The sequence below is a fragment of the Eptatretus burgeri genome, chromosome 5 (genome assembly GCF_056783735.1).
Source record: "Eptatretus burgeri isolate ZD-2024b chromosome 5, Ebu_testis_v1, whole genome shotgun sequence".
NCBI classification, from domain to species: domain Eukaryota; kingdom Metazoa; phylum Chordata; class Myxini; order Myxiniformes; family Myxinidae; genus Eptatretus; species Eptatretus burgeri.
In genome coordinates, this window is record NC_140965.1 from 57,724,340 (window position 1) to 57,749,075 (window position 24,736).

At 43.1% G+C, this 24,736-nt stretch overlaps 2 long non-coding RNA genes and 1 pseudogene across 2 annotated transcripts in view; 1 reads left to right on the forward strand and 2 right to left on the reverse strand.

Annotated features, from left to right (window-relative positions):
* Window positions 1-24,736, forward strand: part of LOC147026498 (uncharacterized) — a 69,126-nt gene that overhangs the window by 162 nt on the left and 44,228 nt on the right. Inside the window, exon 2 of the long non-coding RNA XR_015057928.1 lies at window positions 17-170. This is a non-coding gene — a long non-coding RNA (uncharacterized LOC147026498). The remainder of the gene's footprint in view (window positions 1-16; window positions 171-24,736) is intronic.
* Window positions 7,621-16,883, reverse strand: LOC147026499 (uncharacterized). Its single transcript, XR_015057927.1, has 4 exons — window positions 16,758-16,883; window positions 9,777-9,823; window positions 9,507-9,685; window positions 7,621-8,480 (listed from the first exon to the last, which is right to left on the reverse strand). It is a non-coding gene; the product is annotated as an uncharacterized LOC147026499 (long non-coding RNA).
* On the reverse strand, window positions 13,158-14,738 carry LOC147026500 (uncharacterized; annotated as a pseudogene).

A 24,736-nucleotide genomic window follows, 5' to 3' on the forward strand; every position in this document is an offset into this window, starting at 1 on the left:
GTTCTTATGGCCAAAGCTGCTGAGACTATTGCTACGACTACTACTGCTACTACAGCTGATGATGTTTGTATGACTACTGTGAAGTCTACCAGTGCTGTTGTGACTTCTGTGGGTGCTGCTGATGTTGATTTGGATGAAGATTATTCTCTGCTTTTGGAACACTCTACATGGTATTGTCAAAGTCCATAGTCTCTGGCTGTTATAATAACATTATATGTATTATATTTGTAACAAATCACCAACTGATAGCAGCTCAGAAGTTGATGAGATGTTGGAGGAACAAGTTGCACATGTTATGGATCTTCTAGTTCCATTCCTGGGTTCCGTAGGGGGCCATTGTCATCTTCTATTGATGGGTCTGTACTGAAAGCTGATGCTGGCACTTCGTCAGCTTCTACACCTCCTAAAATGGGGAGTGATTAGGTCCAGTCAGATGCTCTAGAGTCTCGAGAGGCATTCTATGGTTGTTACTGCACCCACTTCGTGTTTGGTAGGAGCCAGGGATGAGTTGGCAGTAGCACATATTCCCAGCCTGCCTGGTAATCAGCAGCATGGGGTACCTCATCACTCTATCCCTTAAAATAGACCTGGGTCCATTGCGGGTGCACCAAACTAGCGTCGGATGAATGCGGCCGTGATCATTACAGAGATGACACGGGTGCAGCGTCGGAATGTTGTGTCCACATTAAGGTGTATGAGGATTTTACAATGGATCATCACTCCTTTAGCAAACTCATCATCCAAGGAGCATTTGGTTTTGGAGTTTCCCAATTGGCTACAATTTTCGTTTTACCTGGTGGTAGGATATTTGAAATTATTTTCACTAACTACCCTTGTGTGCTCCAATTTTGAGAGCATTACAATTACATTGGGAGAAAAGGAAGAATACACAACTGTTGAATCATCTTTCAGTGGTGGCATTGCCAGAAAGGGTGTGGTTAGTATTACAATTCAACTGTACTGTGAGATCATGAAAAACGACGACTTATCACATGGTTGAGTTGCTTTTGTAAGGTGTGAGGCCGGGTGGTGAATGCGTTGGATGCTGACTGCATCAAGACTGGAGGAAGAACCGTGCAGGTGCAATTAGAAGCTGATCACATGTCACCTGGTGGTTTTAAGCATCTTAAAGGCAAAATCAATATCAGGCTGTTTTGTGGATTTATATATTATTCAGGACAGATGAAATAGTGCAACCGTTGTGGTAGTACAGATCACATGGCATGGGCATGCAGCACCCCCAAAGTGTCATCGGTGTGGTTCCTCTGAGTCTCTGGGGAAAGTGTGTGCACAGTGTCTGGAATGTAATCTTTGCGGAACCTCAGAGCACCTCTGTCATTTTTGTCAAGAGTTCTATGTGAATCGAATTAAGAAAACACTTGAGTTTCTTCGGAGTTCTGCAAGTGAAAGAGATTTACTCACGGTCAATTTGTCCATCAGGTGGGGGGTTGGGGTCATTGAGTGCTTGTGAGGCTGCAACTTCAGGTGTTGTTTTACCTGTTTCACTTAAGGTCTCACATGCTACCCCAGCCATGGGGTCTAAAGCTGAGGCTGGGCCTCAACCGGCATCGAGGGTGCCATTTCAGGGATGCAAATCCTTTGGGCTCAGGTGTTCTGATTAGGGCGATGGAGGAAAAGATGATGAGGACAAAATGGAGGAAAGCAAGGTCTGGTATGGGGGTCTATTACAAAGAGTAATGTGGTTGGAGAGGGAGGATGTCAAGCCCATGACTCAGCACTGATGGCAAGTGCAACAGGTCAGATATGGCAGCATGTGCCGGAGCAGTGTGTTGCTGCATCCACTTTCCGCTGTTACTCCAGGGGCCTCCGTCTGGCTATCCACCAGGCAGATGCCTGGCCTATCAGCATCTCCTTGAGATGCTGATCAACCTGCTGCAACCACAAGGCATGTGGTCAGCCCATTGGCTTCCTACCCTCATGAGGCTTCCTCACTGAGAGAATCTGGTGAGCAGGATCAGCATGAGGTAAACGAGCCACATGTCCATACAGCCGCAGCTGACACTCATGGACTATGCAGGTAACAAATCTCATTGGCATCTCTCTCAGTAATCGCTCGTTGGACACAAAGTCCCACCAGTGATAGCCAAGGATTCTCCAAAGAGACCTTGTACCAAAGGAATTAAGTCTCTGTCTCATATCCACAGTCAGAGTCCAAATCTCACATCTGTAGGGCAAGACGGGAAGCACCAAGGACCTGAAGACTCGGACTTTCATCCTCCCGCACAGGTACAGGCAGTGCCACACCCCATGATCCATTGAATCCATGACTCCCCAGGCCTGACACAGATGCCTATTGACCTCTGGCTCACAGCCAGCAGAGACATGAATATCACTGCCAAGGTAAGTGAATCTCTCCATGACCTCAACATCCTCACCACAAACAGGTACAGACAGGACAGCAGCATCCAAGATCTCATTGAAAGCCTGCATCTTAGTTTTGACCCAGGAAACCCATAATCCCAGTGGCTCAGACTCCTCATTCAGCACCTCGACGGCAGTAGATGATAAATGGGGTTTCTGGGACACCCATTCAAATGAATAGGGGGAAGGGAAAAAACTTTCTGACCCAGGTGCCAAAAGCTCAAAATAGGAGACTCATTTTCACCCCGCCTATCCCCTTCCCTCCAAGCCCCACAAGCTCAAAATAGGAGACTCATTTTCCCCCCACCTATCCTCTTCCTTCCCATACAAGAAAATGTAAAATTGAGACGATGAAAGATTGAGACTTACTGATTGAAGCACTTCTTCCCTTTCATATTTTCATTCCACTCAAAGAGCAAACCAACGAATATTTGTCCATGTTCTACTTTAGGGAATAATTTAATTTTCTTAAAATTTTCATTTCCATCGAGTATATTCACAAAGAATAACTTGGAACTTGGTTTTTGGTTTAAGTGTCTTTGTTGTGCAGAAATGAAATGATAAACTTCTCTTAATGCTTTTATTTGACCACCTCCTGAGCCACATATCATTTTGAGATTGTAGTAAATTGTTTTTCCATTGTTCAATTGATAACCATCAAAGTTTTCAGTCCATTCAAGGATTTTTTTTTTTTTGCATCCTCCAATTTATTTGTAATTAAATTAATCCGCTTATTTGTTTATCTACTTTTACCCCGGTTATTTCTTCAATAAGACTTATTTGATATTTCTCACATTATTTGTTTCCCATTTAAATACCAAGGCTGATTACATCTCCACTCTTTGGTTTGGTTATTGCCTGGTTCTATCATTTATATACCAGTAAAAAGACTGCGGTTGCCTGTTTGAATTCCCAACCCAATATCTTAACACTTATACCTATAACCAAAAGGGAGACTATTTATTCCATTCTCTAAAATATATCTTTTATCATCAAAAGCTCCGAATGCTTTCTTATTTATCTCTTTTGTATATAATTGATGTTTATAACTTCTTATTGTATTCATTTTTCTGCACTCTCCCTTCTTTAAGGTTAAACAGTTGTAATAATGTTTAAAGTTTATTGTTTCCTTGAATATATTTTTCTTTATTCCCTTGAGCTTCTTATCACACCTTTCAATGTTATTATTATCAATATACGTGAAAGCATAAGACTTTGATCTCAATCCTATAAATTCACTCATGACCTTCCCACTCAATTCATCTTTAAACTTACCAATAACCTTTTTATTCTTTGATGAAAACAACACATCACCTGACTTTAATTACTTGTATCATATATATATATATATATATATATATATATATATATATATATATATATCCGGGCGTAGTGGCGTGCGCCTGTAATCCGGCGACTCGGAGGCTTGGGTTGTAGGATCGCTTGAGGACGGGGGCTCTGCAATGGGCAGGGTGTAAAGCAGCCCGGAATCATGGCGAAACCCAAATCCTGATCCCTGTGTCGTAAGAGGCGACCAGGGTTGCGTCAGGAAGGGCATCCGGCGTAAAACCTGTGCCAAATCAGTATGCGGATCATAACGGATGATCCACTGTGGCGACCCCTAACGGGAGCAGCCAAAAGATGAACATATATATATATATATATATATATATATATATATATATATATATATATATATATATATATCCTCATATACATCACTTGTCTTAATTTCTAATATAAAACTATCTGCATCCATATATAACAATGACACATTATCCTTATACTTTGATTTTAAATTATTACAGTAAAAGTCATATATTAACGACTTTGACAAGTCAAGAATTGTTGTTCCTATATAAATAGGTTTATCCATTTCAATGCTGTCTTTTTTTCAAATGAATAGCACAAAAGTTCTCTGAAAACACCTCCGATCGTTCAAAACTTTGTCTATTAATTAACTTTGAACCCTATTTCCAACATGTAGCAAGTCTTATGTTTTGTCGATTCCTAACATTTTCCATAGTCTTTCCAAATACAGCATTATTCAATAATTTATAAAAGTCCTTCTCAAAATCAGTTTTTGCTTATGTTCTCCTTTTTTGTATTAAAATGAATATACTTGTTTAACTAATGACTTTGTTTAAATTTAAAAATCCTATGAATTTTCCTCATTCTCAACCCAGCAGATAAATATTGTCTCAAGTTCCTTTGATGCAAAACATAACTTTCTTTATCATTTAATGTCGTTAGTAGTTTTTCTGTAGATATACCTTTTAAACTAAATGACTGTTGGTGATCATTTAACCATTATTTTCTTGGACTTTCTTTATCAGGGGCATAAGGTTGGTCTTTCTGTTTGGTATGAAGTTATTCTGGATATTTTAAATCAACCTCAAAATAATATCCAACTTCAGCTTCATCCAATTCTTTTTGAGAGGAGACAACAGTCTTGTAAAACTTTTTCATAATGTTTTTCTTTCACCCATTTAAGTTTTCCATAAGGTAAAGATTGAGACATAGCCCACCCATACAAATTGTTAGCATCATAATACATCAGGTAAGAGTTGTACTCATTCTTATTATAATCAGGAAGATATTTGATATTTGCTTTAGCATATCTCTTGGAACATACTTGAGATATCGCTCCTCTTTTAGCCTTCTCTATTATTAAAAGCATATCTATATTGCTGATTAATTCCAAATTCTGTTTTGTCATTTTGTAACATAGCACTCCAAGTCAAACCCGGGGCTGTGTAATAGTGAGCGGGGTCTAATCCATAAGAATTTTATTATGACAGACTGTTCGAAAAGTTTCAAACACATCAGCCAATAACAATACATCAGTTTTAAGATACAAATAATGAGTTCAAAGTTGGTGATATAGTAAGAATATACAGGTGGAAATCTCATTTTGAAAATGGTTATACCAAGCGATGGACAAATGAACTTTTTAAAATTGTTGATGTCGTCGGTACAGTTCCTTGGAAGTGCAAATTATGTGATTTAAAGGGGGAAGAGATTTTAGGTTCATTTTATTCACAAGAATTACAAAAGACAAAGATAAATTTTAAATTTTTTTTAACTCCGCCCCTTTTTTAATCTGCCCACACAAGCCCCACCCATACAAACCCCCCACACAAAAGCCACATCCACACAAGCCCCACTCATGCAAACCCCACCCATGCAAACCCCACCCATGCAAACCCCACCCATGCAAACCCCACCCACGCAAACCTCACCCACGCAAACCTCACCCACGCAAGCCTCACCCACGCAAACCCCACGCACGCAAGCCCCACACACGCAAACCCCACCCACGCAAACCCCACCCACGCAAACCCCACCCACGCAAACCCCACCCACGCAAACCCCTCCCACGCAAACCCCACCCACGCAAACCCCACCCACATAAGCCACATCCACATCCATCATATCCACATAATTAATGATTAGTTTATTAGTTCCCCCCCCACACACAACATGTTTATTTAATTTAAAAAATTGCTCCACCCACACAAACCACATCCACACAAACCCCACCCACACAAGCCACACCCACACAAGACCCACCCACCCACACAAGCCCCACCCACCCACACAAGCCCCACCCACCAACACAAGCTCCACCCACACAAGCCCCACCCCCCTGTGCACCCCCACCTTTGACCTTTCCCCACACACACATGGGGAGGGGAGAGGGATGAGGGGGGGGTCGTTGGGGAGTGCACCTACCCCCCCAACTCGAGTCTCTTTATAGAGAGAGTAGCGACATAGAGGGTCCAGAAAAATCTAGTCATGTGATTGCATGGAGCCATTTTGAGTCCATCGCGGACAGGATCGGATGCATATCGGTCAGCGTTTTAACATTCCCGCTGTACGCAGCGTTCTCATTCGTGTTTTACATTTATTTTACGACAAAATGACAGGTTGTTGCGCCTTTGGGTGCACAAATAGAACGGAGAAGGGATTCAAGATGTATAGATTTCGATCAGATCCTAAAAGACGAAAAATCTGGGAGAACAGAGTCATTCGTGTTGGGTGGAAAGCAACTTCTTCGTCAGTTCTCTGCCAGGTCAGAGTGATGGTGGTAATGGTCCCATATGCATATATTTGTGTGCTGTGAGTGAGACTGGCCTTTGCTTTGGCTTTCCAGGCTTGTTATCCATTGCTCGTGGATAAATTAGAACTTTAAGGGGAAGGCATCTTTATTTAAAATTAAGTTTGAGTTAGAGTCTTCAAGCTAGATCAATTAATATAGGGTCTAGATCATGTCTCCAAAGTCAGACAGACTCAAAGTCAAAGTCAAACTAAAGTCAAAACAAAGACTAATGAACGGAGCACGGATCCGGGCTAACTCGGCCCACGGGCTAACACGGCCCACTCTTCAAAGGCAGGGTTAGGGTCAACACTAACCCTAATTCTGACCCTAACCCTAACCCAACCCTAAACCTAAATCTAACCATAACCCTAAACCCTAACCCGAGCTTTTAAGAAGAGGTTATACCAAAGATTTAAAATCTATTGGTGTGGGTGTAGACTGCCAGATCTCAGGATACTAAACAGGTCGACACCCCATTGAAGCATAGAAGGGAGCCCATCTAACTTCTGAGTGTAGAATAGTCAGGACTGGCTTTTACCTTCGGCTTATGTTATCAACATCATTTCGAAACTTTCTGTCCACTAAAGCCGAAGGTAAAAGCCAGTCTCAACCATTCTACAGTCAGAATGTAGATAGGCTCCCTTATATGCTTCTATGGGGTGGTCGACCTGTTTAGTATCCTGAGATCTGGCAGTCTACACCCACACCAATAAATTTTAAATCTTTGGTATAACCTCTTCCGAGTTAGATCCTCCCTTTATATTCACACTCTTTTCTCAACTCGCTGTCTGAGCAGCTCTTTTCAGAGCTATTCCGAAAGAATAACCCAACAGTCCTTTTCAGGACTACACACATGGTGTACCGAGAAAACGCATCGTATATAAGTTAGACCCTATTTAGTATTTTGTTGAAGTTGAACTGCTTTTTTTTTCCAAGAACAACACATGCCATGGATGGTCTGGGTCAAGGATTAGACTAAGTGATGTAGGAACATGAAATCTTTCATGAGAACACTGGGATTGGAAGAATTGTGTTTGTGTGTGTGACTTTCAATTTATAATTTGTATGTGTGTGCATTAGTACATGCGTGTGTGTATGTGTGTGTGTGTGTGTGTGTGTGTGATTGTAAATATGTATTAGAGAGTGTGTGTGTGTGTGTGTGTGTGTGTGTGTGTGTGTGTGTGTGTGTGTGTGTGTGTGTGTGTGTGTGTGTGTGTGTGTGTGTGTGTGTGTGAATGAGGGGGCCGGGTGGGGTGGGCTAATCTATTTGTGGTGGGATTAATATATGATCGGCAACATGCAGCAAAGTTTAGATTAATAATTTAAATATGAAAATTTAACAAACACAAATATATACCCACACACGATAAACAAGGTCAAACAACTGCAGAAATACAAAGATAACTCTTAACATTGTATTGTACATGTATAAGCAGGGGGTGAGAGTTCGAGTCTTGCTCTCGCCTCCCTGAAATTAAAATGAGGCTGAAATAAGCAGCACGTGCACTTGTCGAGTTCATTCCTTTTTTTTCATGGTTCTAAATGTTTGTGACTGTTAAATCACAACCAGCTCTGTGAATTTCTTCTTTATCATATATGGCTCTTAGTTGTCATAAATCTTCTATTTTGTCATCTTCACATAATTTGTTCATTATCAACATGGAAAAGACCATTCCCATCTCTCATACATGGAGAACATAATGGAATACACGGTTCAATGCACTAGTGCCATACGGCGGCTCTGCACGTGCACCGCACTGAATGGACTCAAAATGGCATCAAATCGTTAGTTGTCGCTACTCTCTCTATAAAGGGACTCTACCCCCAACCCCCTCCCCCACTCCCTCTTTTACATCTCCTTTATTCTTTTTTTGTAATTTAAAATCACATAATTATATGGAAAACATATGTAATAAAACAAGATTACAAACATTGAACAAAATCTTCTTTCACAGCAGTCTGATGGCTTGTGATTTTGAAACTCGGTCAACATATTCTGTTCAAAACAAAGAGGGAAGAACAATTAGGGTATATAAAGATGATTATATTATGACAAGCCGGTAGGCGACATGGCTGCTCGCTCTAGATGGAAAGCTGGCCGACGCGACTAGCCGATATTCATGTACTATACATGCTATCAATCAATTTAGCACAATAAATATGATTATCACAGCCCTCTTAGTTTGCGCCCAGAAACCCGCCTTGTGAAATTTCAGGCATGTTTCCAAAGAGACTCTAACAAATGTCAGCCCTGGTAATTCCATTTATCTATTCGCTAAAGTTTTTATTTTTTTATATGATGCTGTAAGAGATTCTCCTTGGGCACAAAAAAACAGGTCCCTCGGAGGTCCAGTTTCAGAGGTATTGATTTTTTTGTACAGTCCACAATAAGTGTACGATGTACGATAAAGTATTTTAGCTGTTGCTAAGCAACGGAGGTGTGCATAGCAACCATTCATTTTTGTGAACATGCTAGCCACATTGTACACATTTCACCCAAGTTTCATCAAAATCAGACTCTTTCTCTGAGAGATATTCACAATTAACCGTTTCTGAAATGTTTGACATGTACTCGCCCAAAACCTATCTCCTCCGACAAATATTTTTTGTTAGGGCTGCAAATTGGCATGAAGGGAGCTAGATAGATTGCGCACAGAACTCTAAGCTTAGATTTTTCGTTTTTTTTTTGATTTTTTTCGATTTTTTTGACCACTTTAAAGGGCCATTGCTATGCCGTTGCTTGGGCCCGGGGTCCCATATTCGAAAGCACACGCTTCCCAGAAATATTGGTCCTACCTACCAAATTTCATTGGAATCAGTTGAGTGGTTTAGCTCCTAGGCTTGACCAAAGTTTTGCGGACAGACAGACAGATGGAAATGTCCAGAATAAGGGTGCTCTAAGAGCAGCCAATAATGAGTCAACACTCTCAAGAGAGATAGAGACAGACGGAGAGAGAGACATACACATACACATACACATATATACGCACACACAGAGATGCACACAGGGATAATTTCTCACCTTTGACTCGACTCATTCAAGGTCAGAGGACTTCTTTCCAGCCAACAAAAATGTCATTCAATTCTCTTCTGAACGATTGAATGTCTTTAAGGAAGTCATTCATTTTTTGCCATTCCTCGTGATATGCAAACGTCTCATGTTCCAGATCAGTTATCAACAATGTTCTTATTGGGGACAACCTGTTCGAAAAAGACATACAATAATTATTGGTTGCATAGTGATTTTTTTCTGTATAAAACAACAAATAATGAATTGGGTTGAGGATCTCACCTGTCATCTTGTGAAAACGATTGATCTGCTTCTAAATACTCCATGCTCTGAATAAAACATACGAAGTTCAGTTGGCGTTTGGTAATAAATAGCACAAGTTGATGACATCATGGGAGATTACACAACAATGGGGTTTTCAGGGTGTGTCCCATAAAGGAAATGACTGGGATTTTTTTGGCTTGGTTCAGGTGTGAGGGCTGAAATAGAGATTTTATCTTTTCTTTTATATAAAACTTACGTTTAAAATATATTCTTTTTATTAAAAAGTTGTTTTTGCTTGCTTTTAGCTAAACTTTGTTCTGTTAGTGTTCTGATGATTTAAGATATAACCATGAGAGACATGGGCACAGAATACTTCCTCATTTTCAAGGCACGACTGTGCTCTTAAAGGCACTTTCCAATTTTACAGAACCGAAGGAGGGATAGTGAACTTCCCTTTCTTTCGTGCTTGAAGAGATAAAGTAAATATACTCAATGGAAATTAATGTTAAAAGAAAACTAAATGAGTCTCAATTTTGCATTTGCTTGTATGGGAGCGAAGGGGATAGGTGGGGAGAAAATGAGTCTCCTCTTTTGAGCTTTTGGGGCTTGGGTCAGAATGTTTTTCCCTTTTCCACATTCATTTGAATGGGCATCCCAGAAACCCCATTTATCATCCACTGAGGGCCCTCAAAAGGATAACCAAAGTCTCTGCAAAGATGACTGCATCATCTGTGAAATCAAGGTCAGCGAGTAAATAATGATAATGAGAGAGTTCATTGAACACCTTACCCCACACCATCTTGAGATAAAGGATATGGGAGATGGCTTTTCGACTCTTCGTTTGAGTTTCTGAGCACGATCTATATTTTTTTTGTCTGCATCTCGATATTCCCCAAGAATGAGAACGCGAGTGGTAAATTTGATTGTTTGTGATGGCGTAAAATGGTGTAATTTTTCCCCAAGTGCAGTGCTGATAAACAGGAGGTTTTTTTGGAAGTGCAGACAAAGTGATTTGTGTTCTTCAGTGTTCAAGCATAAGCCCAGGAGTAATAGGATTAGACCCAGAAAAAATTTATAACAAGCTGAAACGTTCAGGAAATGTTCAGAAAACTGTCAGGAATAACATAGTAAAAGTCCCCAAGAATCTCCCTTGTGGCTTTTGAGAAATTCAAGATGGCGTCCAAGATGGCCGCCGGCTTGAGATTTTCTCATATTTCAGGCTTAAAACATCATGAAAATGCAAATAATGAGTCTAAATACATGTTTTTTGGGGCAGGGAATTCAATTTCAACAATATTTTGAAGATTTAATGAAATCTTTATGCAGTTATACGTAGGTCTAAACCGATTACTCCTGGGCTATGAACAATTTTCACCATATCTGTGGTAATACTATAGAAACCTTAAAAAATAGAGTAAAATAAGAATATTCATGTATTGTATTAAATATATTAACAAAAAACAATTAACAAAACAATTACAAATGTTAAAACTCGTGAAACATATTTACAACATGAGACATGTTCACCCTCAGTCATCATCCTCATCATCAGTTTCTGGAGAAACAGGAGCTGATCCTTCAGTTTCTCCCTCAGCATCCAGCAAGGATGGCATTGGTGCTGCATTGTTGCAGGTTTGACCAGTGCACTTTGTACACAGGGCAGAGCAGTGCACCCCCATCTTCCTGCAGCCACAAGAGATCATGTTGAGCAGAGTGTCTGGAGCAATGGGACGGTCCGTGTCAACTGGTGTCAGGATGTCCTCCAGTTTCCATCCCCATGCTGTTGGCTGCAAGGGCCTCCCCATCCATTCCTGAATAGTGAGATATGTTCTGAAGGAATGTTGCTTGGCTGCAGCACTTGTTGGAGGCAAAGTTGCCAACTGGAACGTTGAGGAAAGTGACTTTCTGATGATTGTCTTGTTGTAGGCAATGTAGCGGAACTCGTCCAGTGATGCACAACTGGATGCACCATCGAGCTTCAGGAGGAAGCTTTCACCTGCTTCTTGTACTTGCTGATAAGTGCTCTTTGCGTTGATGAATGTGTTGAGTAGGTTATACTCCTTATTGTTATGCACCAGATTGAATGCCTTGCGCTTCCCTTAGCGATACAGAGCAAACACGGTGTCGCATCCAGTTATGGCATGCAGCACCATCAGATATTTACTTGTGTCACCAATGCTTGCTTGAATGTCGTGAACTCTGTAGAGTGTGTTGTGGGGTTCTTGCAGCATAACATATACAGGTCCGTGTTTCTGGTTGCTAGAGTCACCAGCATTACCAGCAGGCAGTGTCAGCTCCGACAACAACCACTGGTTTGCCAGGCGCTGCCAAAGACAGAGCAGTTGACACAATCAAGGCATCTGCATCAGCTTGCACCTGCTTCACCTGGATGCCTGCTTGATTCAGCAAGCCACTGAGCATCTCTATGAGATGCTCCTTGTTGTGGTTATTTGCCAGAAATGCTGCCTGAGTAGTAGTGGTTTGCATGTTCTGGTCAAATAGGATGTCACCGGATGTTGACTTCTTTGCCCTGTGTAGTTGCTCTGCTGCCTTGGTGGAGACGGTTCTGTAGCCATCGAACACAGTAGTAGTGCCAACCCCATAGTGCTTCAGGATGTAGGCAATGTAGCACTGGCACACACCTCCATAGGTTGATGGCTGTGGCCAGACTACTGACTGCAACAGATGGCCTCCATCTATGACAAACTGGCAGTTGTTTGGAATGTCGGGTTGTACAGGGGCAAATGACTTGAGGAGAGTACCTAGGGCACTCTTGGTTGGTTTCCACATGGCACCATCATAAAACGGGGATGGAGGTTGAGGAGCCAGCTCGTATGACATGAACTGCTTCATGTCAGAACTTGTCTTGAGGACACAAGTGATCCTGATGAAGAAGAGAGTGGGATTCACCTCTGTGTTTTGCCCCCTGACGTTGATGCTGTTCTTATCTCCCATGGTCTTGACTTTGTCACTGCGATGCAGGGTGATCTCTGTGAACTGCTTCCCTCTTATTTTCGATGCTGCAGCTTGACCAATCTGCATGGCATTGTCACAGTTGACAGATGTGCCAGCTAAAACACCAGTGGAAATAGACACAAGGCGATCAGGCTGGTAACCTGCAAATGGTGGATGTGCCTGCAGCCACTGGAGGAAGACATCGTAGTCTTTCTTGTCTGTAGACTGAGTGGATGAACGAAGATCTTTGTGTTGTTCAGAGGTAGCAGTGTGCACACCAGTGAACTTCTCCAAAGCATCGCACAAAGGAACACAGTGAGGCAGTGCATGCACCCATTTGGTTAAGGTGCTGTCTGTTATCCCTCTACCATGTGTCATCCCTCCACTGGTTTTCAGCATCCTCATCAGGAACTGCTCGATTGTCTGGTCGGAGAAGTTGCCAGTTCAGAACTCATTGGCTCGGCGGATGGTGAAATACCCCCTTTGCAGAGAACAACATGTACTCCTCTGGTGGCATGACTTGTGCAATGGGGTTCATCTGCTGCAAGTACAGTCTGCCAGACTTGGCATACGGTAGATGACCTGCTGCATGGAAATGCGGGATCATCTCCTGCACACAGTGAAGATGAAGTTTCCAGTTGCCAGTCCTCTCAGCTCTGATGAAGTTGAGCATGAGCAACACCTGGTGGATGTACTGCACCCATAACTTCCCCGTTCTGCTCTGTGTGGCAGCTTGATCTAGGTGGTGAGTGAGAAACTGTTGAAACTCTTGCAGACTTTCATCTTCATCTATATCAGCAGCATCTTCATCTTAGTCCACTGTGTCCTAGTACAGACTGACCAGATGTTCCTTGTTAGTCTGGCTCTCCCAGTCTGACTTGTCTAGCAGTACATAGATGAGGGCCAGCAAGGTCAGAATGTGGGCATGACCTGTGAGCATATGCACCACTGAACCTTTGGCATACACTCGTTCCCACAGGTTTTCCAACCCGCTCCCTGTCATGATCTTCCCAATACTGCTTAGGTAGGACATCAGCAGGTGGAAGCCACCAAGTCGCACCACCACTTTGTCAAAGTCTCTGGAGGCAGCAACAATTTCAGAAGTCTTTTCATACAGAGGCTGATCAAATGTTACTGGGCAGATGTTGAGGTTGTGCTTGTCACTTTGTGCCTGTGCAAAGCACAGTGCAGTGTAGATAGTGCTGGGGTTGCTTGGCTCCAGATTGATGAATGGGAGAGTCTCAATTCTGGAGGTTTGGAACTCATCACTTTTCAGAACAGTTTTAATGAAGCCACTCCAAGGCAGACACAGTGTTAGTTCAACATGTACCCAAGCATCCAAATGGAATCAAGAGCTGATGCTTGCAGTCTGCGAGTGTTGGAGATCTGCAGAGGCTCTACTGTAACTGACTGCAAAGCAGGAACTGCAGGTTTGCTGTATGTCTTGATGGGTATGTGCCCAAATGTGCCAAATGCTTCAGCTGGGGGTAGTTGCATTGTACGTTTGACAGGAGACTTTTCTACTATTCCGGGTGGTGATACACAAGCTCTGCCACCCATGGCATGGAAAGTGTTGTGCCCAGTTAGTGTAGCAACATTGAAATCTGCATTATCAAATACACACTGGGTGAAACCATTGAGGCCATAGGAGGGCTCACCAGCGGATATGAGGCTGTTTTCAAATCGCTGGACCTCCTTGTAGTCATCTGCAAAACTGATGCCACTGAGGATGTCTATCAGCTCGCGAGAGGCATACTTGCGATGTATGTACACTGCTATGGCAAGTAGCACTGGTGAAATGAAAGATCTTGGTCTGCAGGCAGAAATGACAGAATGAGCAATGGCAGTGCATCGCCGACTCACTACAGCAGCATTTTTGCCCTTTGGGTCCAACAACTTGTGCAAGAAGAGCTTCAGAGACTCAGGAATCATCGAGGAACCATTTTCAGTTTCTTCCAAGGTTGGATATTCACCGAGATCATACACTGACAAACGAATCTAATCACGAATAATTGAAGCTGCCATTTCAATTATCCTTTCATTTTCACAAGCTTTGTCAGCTGCTTGATCTGCCACCCATCTCTCAAAGTATCCGGTGAGCAGATTCACGGACGCTGACTATGCTGGATTTTCCAGGGAGGTTTGTTACAATGATATCATCTTTGTATCGCTCTTTCACTTTCTGTTTGAAGTACTTGAGAGAATAGCCTACCTCACCATTCAAGAATGTTTCCATGTGCTCTATGAGGTCAGAAACGGCATATTGACATTCGCCATTGTCATCTATATATGAACATAGCTCATTGAAAGCTGAAATCCTTTGAACATCAACTGGTTTGCCAACAGGTTTAAACTTTTGTGGGTTAGAAAGAAATTCCTGGGTACTGGCACGATGGTATTTTGCCTCTGCGGCAACCAAATCAATGTTTGCTTCTATTCTTTTGGTAACCGTCTCTTCCCACTCATCACCCCTCTCTGTTGCCCTTTTCAACACAATGTTTTTGAACTCTATTGTCTCTACATTGCTTGTTAACTTTCTGCGTTTGGTTTCAAGTCTGCTGCTAGTAATCAGTACTTCAGAGCAGAAAAGGCAGTGTGTAGTGATGTCAAACAAAGGAGTTCTGGACCGCAGGGTGGGTTGTTCAAATTCCTCATCTGCCGCTGATTTCTCAGACTTTCTCGTCTCAGATCTGATGGATGATTCCCGGGTGTAGGCTTTTCTACAGGCAATGTGAAGTGTCAGTGACTCCTGTATCTGTAGAACTTCATGAAGACCATCCTGTCTCTCAAGGCTTGCAGCTACTAGAGTTGTCCTTCCTTTGGGTCCAACTTGCACAAAATCCTTGATGCATAAGTCCTTACAAATGATGCATGACTCCATCTCCTGCTCTGAAAAGAAAACATTGTATTGTGCATGTCAGCCATATTAAATATGTAATAAGTTGATTTTATCTTTAAAATAGCCATAGTAATTGATTCTTTGTAACTTAAAATCTATGTTTTGACTCATTATTTTTAATTCTATGATGATTTCAGCATGAAATATGAGAAAATCTCAAGCTGGCAGCCATCTTGGACGCCATCTTGAATTTCTCAAAAGCCCCAAGGGGCATTCTTGGGCTTTTAGCATGTTATTCCTGACAGTTTTCTGAACATATCCTGAAAGTTTCAGCTTGTTATAAATTTGTTCTGGGTTTGACTCAAATTTGACTTAATACTCCTGGACTACATGTAATTAGACTGAAATAAAAGTTTTAAAGGCTAGAGAACAAAAATGAAAACAAACTTTTTCGGAAGTTGATGTCTTTGACACCACCTTCTATAACATGTTAAATGAGTTATTTGTGCCTGTTAGTTGCGTCCTTTATGATATCCCTAAAAACAGTAACTTTCCTGTTTAGAATTATTTTCAATTTTTTTGACTGCCAGACCAGGCAGACAAAATAATAATAATAAAAAAAGACCTTACTCCTCTGTGTGCATGCATGCTTGGGACAAGATTCTGTGTAATTTGCTAAATTCAGAGCCAAAGTACTCCTTAGCTGTAGTTTAGTGTTCTGATTCAAGTTCTAATTCGTGTTCTACAGTGTTCAAAATGTAATATTCTTTTGAAATTGTCATTCCTCGATCACACACTGCCGTCTGTAGACAGATAGAGTGAAACAATTGCTTAACCTTGTTTTGTTTTGCAGTTTACACCCAGGGTAAAGCTTGGTGTTGGCTTCACGGTTAGGGTGGTGGCTTGGGATACTAGGGTCCTGAGTTCGAGCCCCGTTGGCCACTGAATTAACACGAGCGGGTTGATTCAGCTTATCATCCTTCCGAGGTTGGCGAAATGAGCTCCAGTATACGAGTAATAGTGGCACTGCATCATCGGCATAGCTGTGCCCCAAACCAATGATCTAACCAGCAGCCAAAAAGGCAGCACACGATGGGAACCAGGGGTAAAAACAGGCTCAATACTTTGAATCTGGCTTTAAAGCTATGTAAGTCCCATATCCATACAGCTTCTTTCTTTAAAGGCCGTTGGACAAACACACTTACCTTCTGTGATCAATAACTGGAAGAAGTTCAAACATTTGAAATATTTGGTCTCACCACAAGCCGCAACCTTTCCTGGACAGACATCTCCAAGCTACAGTACCCACTTAAGGCCTGGCATAGAACAAGATGTCTACCAAGTGCAACAAACATTCCAATGTGTTCAATGCTATCAATGATTTACCAATCATTCTTGAGCCAAATAGACTTGATGAAGGTGATGGCATTGAGACCACCTTGAGATAAAAAAATACACATATAATGGAACCTGCAACATGTGATAGAAAGGGTTATTAAAATCAATCTACCAGGGCAAAAAATAAATATAAAAAAATGGAGGAAAACCGAAGCAATATATGAAGAATGCAAAGAATATCAAAAGCAAAAGAATGCTTCCTTTTTTGCTCATGGAGGAGAAACTTATGTGAGAAATAGCCAAATATACTACAGAATCTACTTTAATACAAGCAATGAACATAGAAATAAATAACCCAATGAACCAATGTGCTAAGATTATGAGCAAAAGACGGCTCCTTGTTAAACCCAGTGGTACATATATCGTGGAAAAGCTGCTAAAGTAGGCCGACTATCCTTCCTGATTAATAGCAGCATTATACAACAGAGAGTGATCCTGTCTGACGTGTCAAAAATGTGAGAAGAGTCCTCAACGGTTGTTTTACGCCAGATGCCCTTCCTGATGCAACCCTGGTCGCCTCTTACGACACAGGGATAAGGATTGGGTTTCGCCATGATTCCAGGATGCCCTACACCCTCTCATAACATGGCCCAGCGCAGAGGTCCTGTCCTCAAGCGATCCTCCAACCCAAGCCTCCGAGTAGCCGGATTACAGATGCACGCCACTACGCCCAGTATGTATGTATGTATGTATATGTATATGTATGTATATTATATATGTATGTATATATATATATATATATATATATATATATATATATATATATATATATATATATATATATATATATATATGTGTATGTATATATTATATATATATATATATATATATATATATATATATATATATATATATATACATACATACATACATACATACATATATAATATACATACATACATACTGGGCGTAGTGGCGTGCGTCTGTAATCCGGCTACAAACAAAATTGTTTTAAAAGTGCAGTGCCTCTATTTATAAGCTATACACAAAATATGTGATGCTTTGGGGGGGCATGGATGTTTACCAGAGCGTCACAGATTGAGGAGGGTTTCAAAGCAATGGTCACGTGAGTCATGACATCTTCATGGGCGCAGCAATCCTTGATTTCCCCTTCACCTTGACAGGACATGTCAATTTTGAACAACTTTGCTTTCGGTTGAAGTCATCCAAAAATGGCAGAAGTGCTGTTTAAATCATAAATTTGAAGCTATTAGAGGACATTTCCGGAAAGGAGAAAGCAGGGAGTAAAACAGGAACTTCATAAAATTTGCAGGGCCTCCTTGACATCTGTCAGATGCCACCGATTGGGGAAAAAGGTTATAATTTCAGAATGGAAACTGATTGAAATTTTCAAAATTCTCATTCAAAGAGTCCCATATTTTTTGGTGTGGGGGTCAGGCAAAGTGTTGTAGAGCTTCACAAAAGGGGTGGGGGTGCCATATATCTGCCAAAAGTTACGATCTTATCCATCAGGACCACACTCTGTGCAGAGTGTTAGTGCTGCCTAAGCAGTCTCCTGGGTTATTGGGCACAATCCTGGACAGGTCACCGCTCCAAAAAGGATACTCAAAGGGCTCAATCATCCCAGCAAGCTGGTAGTCATTTTGCTGACCTCAGAAGGATGACAGGCTGAGTTAACCCCAACTGATATTAATTCAACAGCAAAGCAGGACCCTAGGATTCCAAGCCTGCATCCCTAACCATTAAGCCAACAACAAGCATACTATCCAGTGGATAGCCCCGAAGTCAACCATAGGCTGTTTGACACATCAGCAGTGACGTCACCATCTAAAGAAGGTTGAAATGACCAATGAATCGGAAAAAAATAGCAATCACTTATTTTCTTTCTACAGTGCAAAACATTAAAAATAGGAATCTCTTCCAGATATCAAAATATTATACTTATTGCATATTGCAAGCTTCATTTATTAATCATTGCTGATGTTTTAGAATGCATATCTGCACGTTTTCTCCTTGATTTAGTGGAGATGCAGTCAAGCTAATGTCCTACTTACCTGGTGAGTTCAGATGCATTTCTCTGTTCATTGTTTGGACTCTTAGAATTTCATCATAAATCCACTAGATGGTAGTATGAACTAATTTTTGGTTTATCAAATCTTTAGCTCCAGCTGATATTTGCGTTGGAACATATCAGAAGATGTGGAACGTTTTGCCCATCCTAAAATAAGGAATGAATTATAACTGACTTTAAAACGAGCATCGGTACAGTTCTGCTTGGAAACCGTTTATGGTATTCATAGGCAGTAATATGCTTTAAATACATGAAGACGAGGATGCTGAGGATAAAGAAAAATATATTGGCACGAAGTAGCTTCCATCTGCTTTCCATTTCTTTGAGAGCATGTTCCGGGCAATTGAATTTGCGACACTCCAGCCATGTGTTCGACTGAAAAATAGTCAAATCATAACTCTTGCTTGGCACAAATGGGTAAAGCCTGTCGAAGTTGTACATTGCTATTGGAAGGTGTGCACTGATGTGTGGCTGTCTGGGTGTGGGCAGTGAACGAGAGAGAGAAAGAGAGGAGTGAGGCTCATGGATGTGGGATCTCATTCCGGTACAGGCAGCTGAATGGCAGTATGATGGATTGCACCAGGACATAACATCAAAGTTATGTGATGTGCCTTTGTCTTGATCTGAGGTCATATATATATATATATATATATATATATATATATATATATATTGTTCGCCTTTCGGCTGCTCCCGTTAGGGGTTGCCACAGCAGATCATCCGTTATGATCTGCATACTGATTTGGCATAGGTTTTATGCCGGATACCGTCCCTGACGCAACCCTGGTCGCCTCTTACGACACAGGGATAAGGATTGGGTTTCGCCATGATTCCGGGATGCCATACATCCTCTTTTAGCACAGCCCAGCACAGAGCCCCCGTCCTCAAGAGATATATATATATATATATATATATATATATATATATATATATATATATATATATATATATATATATATATATATATATATAGTCCATATTCCACCAACAACACTCTGTCCCTTTCCTTACTCCTCTTCTTTACTCTCAGGCTATGGTCGCTGTTCCTACCACTGCCGACTCTGTTGAATAATTCATCTACACATATTTTATCTGTACCTTTCTTTTTCTTCAACATCTCCGAAATATCTCCTCATAACCACCTCTTTTCTAGTGTATAAAGCCCTGTCTCCTCCAGTCGCTCATAGCTGAGTCTATCTAGGCCTGGAATCAATCTAGTAGCACTGTGCTGAACCCTCTCCATGGAATCTATGTCCTACCTGAGTTGTGGTGACCAAAACTGCGCACAATATTCTTGATGTGGCCTCGCTAAATTCCTGTACATTGTTAACACCACCTCTTTTGATTCATAAATGATCCCCCTCTGAATACAACCTAAAACCCTATTTGTTTTACCTATAGCTGCCTGGCATTGTGATGCCTGCTTACTTCCCATATCTACAATTACTCTCTGAGTACAGTCCCCTACCTTACTACCGTCTTAATTATCCTATTCTTTACAAACTCCACAAGCGTAACCAACAAGAAGCAGAATCTCCAAATTTCTCACATTCTGATACTTGCTGCAAATTATCAATGCGTTCCTTCAACCTCGTAATAACCATCCTCAAGTGGGCGATTTCCTCACACTTCCTGCAATATGAACCCTCTGCTTCCCCTATTGTTGACATAACCCACACTTAGCAACAATTCCATTTTACGAACTCCTCTTCCTTTCTCCTTCAGTCCCTAATTTGTAACCAAGGTTTTTGAATCCCCATACTCTCAAGGCCCCAACTGACAACATTAAACTTAACACGAAGCTTCTTTCAACAAACTAACTCAAATACCGGCTAAAACTGTAATGAACACGAAAAAAATAAGGACAGTTCCACAGGCCCTGACAAGAATCACGATAACAAAATACTGCACGCAAAAAGCTTTAGAAGGACTGGAAGGACAGCTCGCCGCCTCGCCGTCCATGTGCACCAATCCCCAAACCGGAAGTAAGTATGTGTGTGTATATATATATATATATATATATATATATATATATATATATATATATATATATATATCGACATCTCTGATTTTGTCTAGTCGTGATCATCGGCTTTAAATCTCAGTCTGCAAAGGAGCAAGGAGGGGTAGGGAGGTGAGGATGGGAGAGAATGGAGTCGGGGTGGGGGAGTGAGGTAGGAGAGGGATGTGGTAGGAGAGGAGAGGAAGTTCAGTCAGGTCAGGTTCGATCTGTGACCTGCTACAGGTACCATGTAAACCTGTACTAACCTGTTCCATGGTCGGGTTGTCGGCGACTAAACCATCTCCCCCACCAGGTTTTCTGGTGAGGAGGGTGTTTGGATATGGACACCCAGCAGGATTAAAAATAAAACCTGTCAAAGGGCAGAGGAGCTCCTTGTGAGCCAACGGCCATCCATATCTAGTGCCCAACTGTGTCTGCGGACGTCCTCCTGCAGTTGTGTTACTTCTTATTAGGAGGTTGGTGGCAGGATTTGCACTCCGGCCACCGTAAAACCCTTCATTCCGCAAAACGCAAAAACGCAAAAAAATCTGAAAACCCACTCCGTGGGAGTACCTCCTGTGCAGCTTCCCTTCGCAGGGCAGCTCACCGGATGACGGGATTGGGGCAAAGCCTTCGGGACCCCCAATCTTTGATGATAGGAGGGAAACCACGGGGTAACATCCCTGTGTCAGATTGCGGGAGAGTGTGTCGGAGTGGTGCTGAGGTGTCGTCCACCAGACGGCGGTCTCCTTGGGATAACTTGAGGCGGTCCCTTCGGGTGGGTGCCTGGAATGTCCTAACCCTAAGAGAGGATGATCACCTGTCTCTGTTATCATCTAAGCTCAAGCGTTTGGACATCGGGATTGCAGCTCTCTCTGAGGTTTGGAGACAGGATTGCGGCGAGATAATGGTGGGTGGTTACACCTACTATTGGTCTGGTCGCTCTGATGGTTACCATACCAAAGGAGTTGCTGTAGCTGTGTCCAATAAGCTGACCCCAATGATAATTGAGGTAACACCGGTCAACGAGCGTATTATGAGATTAAGGATTCGTCACTCCTTAGGTGTCATTTCCCTGGTCTCTGTTTATGCTCCGACTGAGGCGAGTGATCTCACCGTGAAGGATGCATTCTACGCCACACTCGAGTCTGTGGGTGAACAGTGCCCCAGATGAGATACACTTCTAGTCTTAGGGGATTTCAATGCATCGACTGGAACTGATAGGGATGGCTATGAGGTGTGTGTTGGTCCCCATGGGTCAGGAACTATGAACCAGAATAGCACTAAGTTCCTTGGCTTTGCAAGAAGTCATGGACTTAGGGTGGCTGGTTCATGGTTTCAGCGCCCACAAGCTCATCGCTGGACTTGGTATTCCAACGCTGGCGGTGTGGCAAAGGAGATTGACCATGTCCTCATTGACAGTCATTGGAGGATGATCCAGAACTGCAGGGTCTACCGGAGTGCTCAGTTACTCAATACTGACCACAGGCTTGTTGTGGCAACTCTAAAGCTACACCTTAAATCCTGGAGAATGGTACCATCCCAGGCTAGGCTGGATGTTGGCAAGCTCAGGGATGAGAGAGTAGCTGAGGAGTTTGCGAACAGGCTGAGTGGACACTTGGGGTGTCTGGGTGCTTTGGGGGGTCCTGAAGAGTTGTGGAGTGCCTTCAAGACCACCATCCTTGATGTTGCCGGTGGATGTCTTGGAGCTCACTGCAGGGCAAAGAAGAATTTTGTCTCTCAAGGGACACTGGATACCATTGACCAGAGTCGCAGGGCCAGGCTGAATGGCAGAGCTGAGCTGTTCAGGGAGCTGAGGCGTAAAACTGTACGTGCACTGAGGGTGGACAAGGAGGCCTATGTGCGAGGAATCTGTGAGGGGGTAGAGCATCACCTGTGGACAGGTGATTCTCGTCCCGCTTACAGGGGAATTCGCGCATTACGTTCATCCAAGCCCATCCCTCGGAGCACTGCAGTTCGAGTAGAGAGTGGTAGGCTCTTGACAGAGGAGTCTTAAGTGAAGGCCCGCTGGTCCGGTTACTTTGAGCGGTTGTACCAGGCTGATCCCCCAGCTGTCGAGTTGGACGTCAAGGGTGTTACAATCCCTGTTGCTGACCCTCGAATCAACTGTGGTCCACCTTCGCTTGTGGAAACACGGGCTGCGGTGAACCAGTTGAAACAGGGCAAAGCTCCAGGGATCTGTGGCATCCATGCCGAACTTCTCAAGGCTGGTGGAAATGCTGCACTCGTTTTGTGCTCTGCCTGTAACACAGGCATCATCCCAACTGACTGGAAGAGGGGCCTTGTTGTCCCTCTCTGGAAAGGGAAGGGTGATCGCCAAGACTGCAACAACTACCGAGGGGTGATGCTGCTCTCAGTGCCAGGCAAGGTCTTTGCTCGGATAATTCTTGATAGGGTTCGCCACCATCTGCTTGAGCACCAGCGTCCAGAGCAGTCAGGCTTTACACCAAAGAGGTCAACGATTGACCGTATCCTTGCCCTTCGTGTCCTCACCGAACGCAGACGAGAGTTTCAGCAGGGGCTGCTTGCAGCCTATGTTGATCTCTGTAAAGCGTGCGATTCAGTGAATCGGGATGTTCTCTGGAGGATTCTTGGTCTTCTTGGGGTGCCACCAAAACTGATCGATCTGATGTCTGAACTCTACTCTGGTACTGAGAGTGCTGTCAAGTGTGGTGGTACCATCTCTGACTTATTTCCAGTTGTTACTGGAGTTCGTTAGGGATGTGTACTGGCCCCCACACTTTTCGGCACTTGTATGGACTGGATTTTAGGGAGGATGTCGGAGAAATCAAGTTGCGGTGAATCGTTTGGGAATGTCAAGATCTCGGACCTTGATTTTGCAGATGATGCAGTCATCTTTGCGGAGACTTTAGACATCCTTTTGGGGCCCTCGAGGTGCTGAATGAGTCGGAGCTGCTGGGATTATGGGTTTCTTGGGTCAAAACAAAGATCCAGGCTTTCGGTGACATCTTGGATGCTGCTGCCCTGTCTGTGTCTGTTTGTGGTGAGGATGTTGAGGTCGTGGAGCGATTCACTTACCTTGGCAGTGATATTCATGTCTCTGCTGGCTGCGAGTCAGAGGTCAATAGACGTCTGGGTCGTGCCTGGGGAGTCATGGATTCACTGGATCATGGGGTGTGGCGCTGCCAGTACCTGTGCGGGAGGACGAAGGTCCAAGTCTTCAGGTCCTTTGTACTTCCAGTCCTGCTCTATGGATGCGAGACTTGGACTCTGACCAAGGATCTGAGATGGCGACTTAATTCCTTTGGTACCAGGTCTCTTCGGAGAATCCTTGGCTATCGCTGGTCAGATTTTGTGTCCAACGAGCGGTTGCTGAGAGAGACTCGGATGAGATTTGTTACCTGCATAGTCCGTGAGCGTCAGTTGCGGCTGTATGGACATGTGGCTCGTTTTCCTGACGCTGATCCTGCTCACCAGATTCTCTCAGCGAGGGAGTCTCATGAGTGGAGGAGGCCAGTGGGCCGACCACGTGCCTCGTGGTTGCAGCAGGTTGACCATCATCTCAAGGAGATGGGGATGGGCCTGGCATCTGCCTGGGGGATGGCCAGACGCAGGCCCCTGGAGTACCGGCGGAAAGTGGATGCAGCGACGCGCTGTTCTGGCACATGCTCCCATACCTGACCAGGAGAGGAAGGAGTGGGGATGGAGTTGGCTTGGGGGAGTGAGGAAGGAGAGGGGTGTGGTAGGAGAGGAGAGGAAGGAGGGGGGAT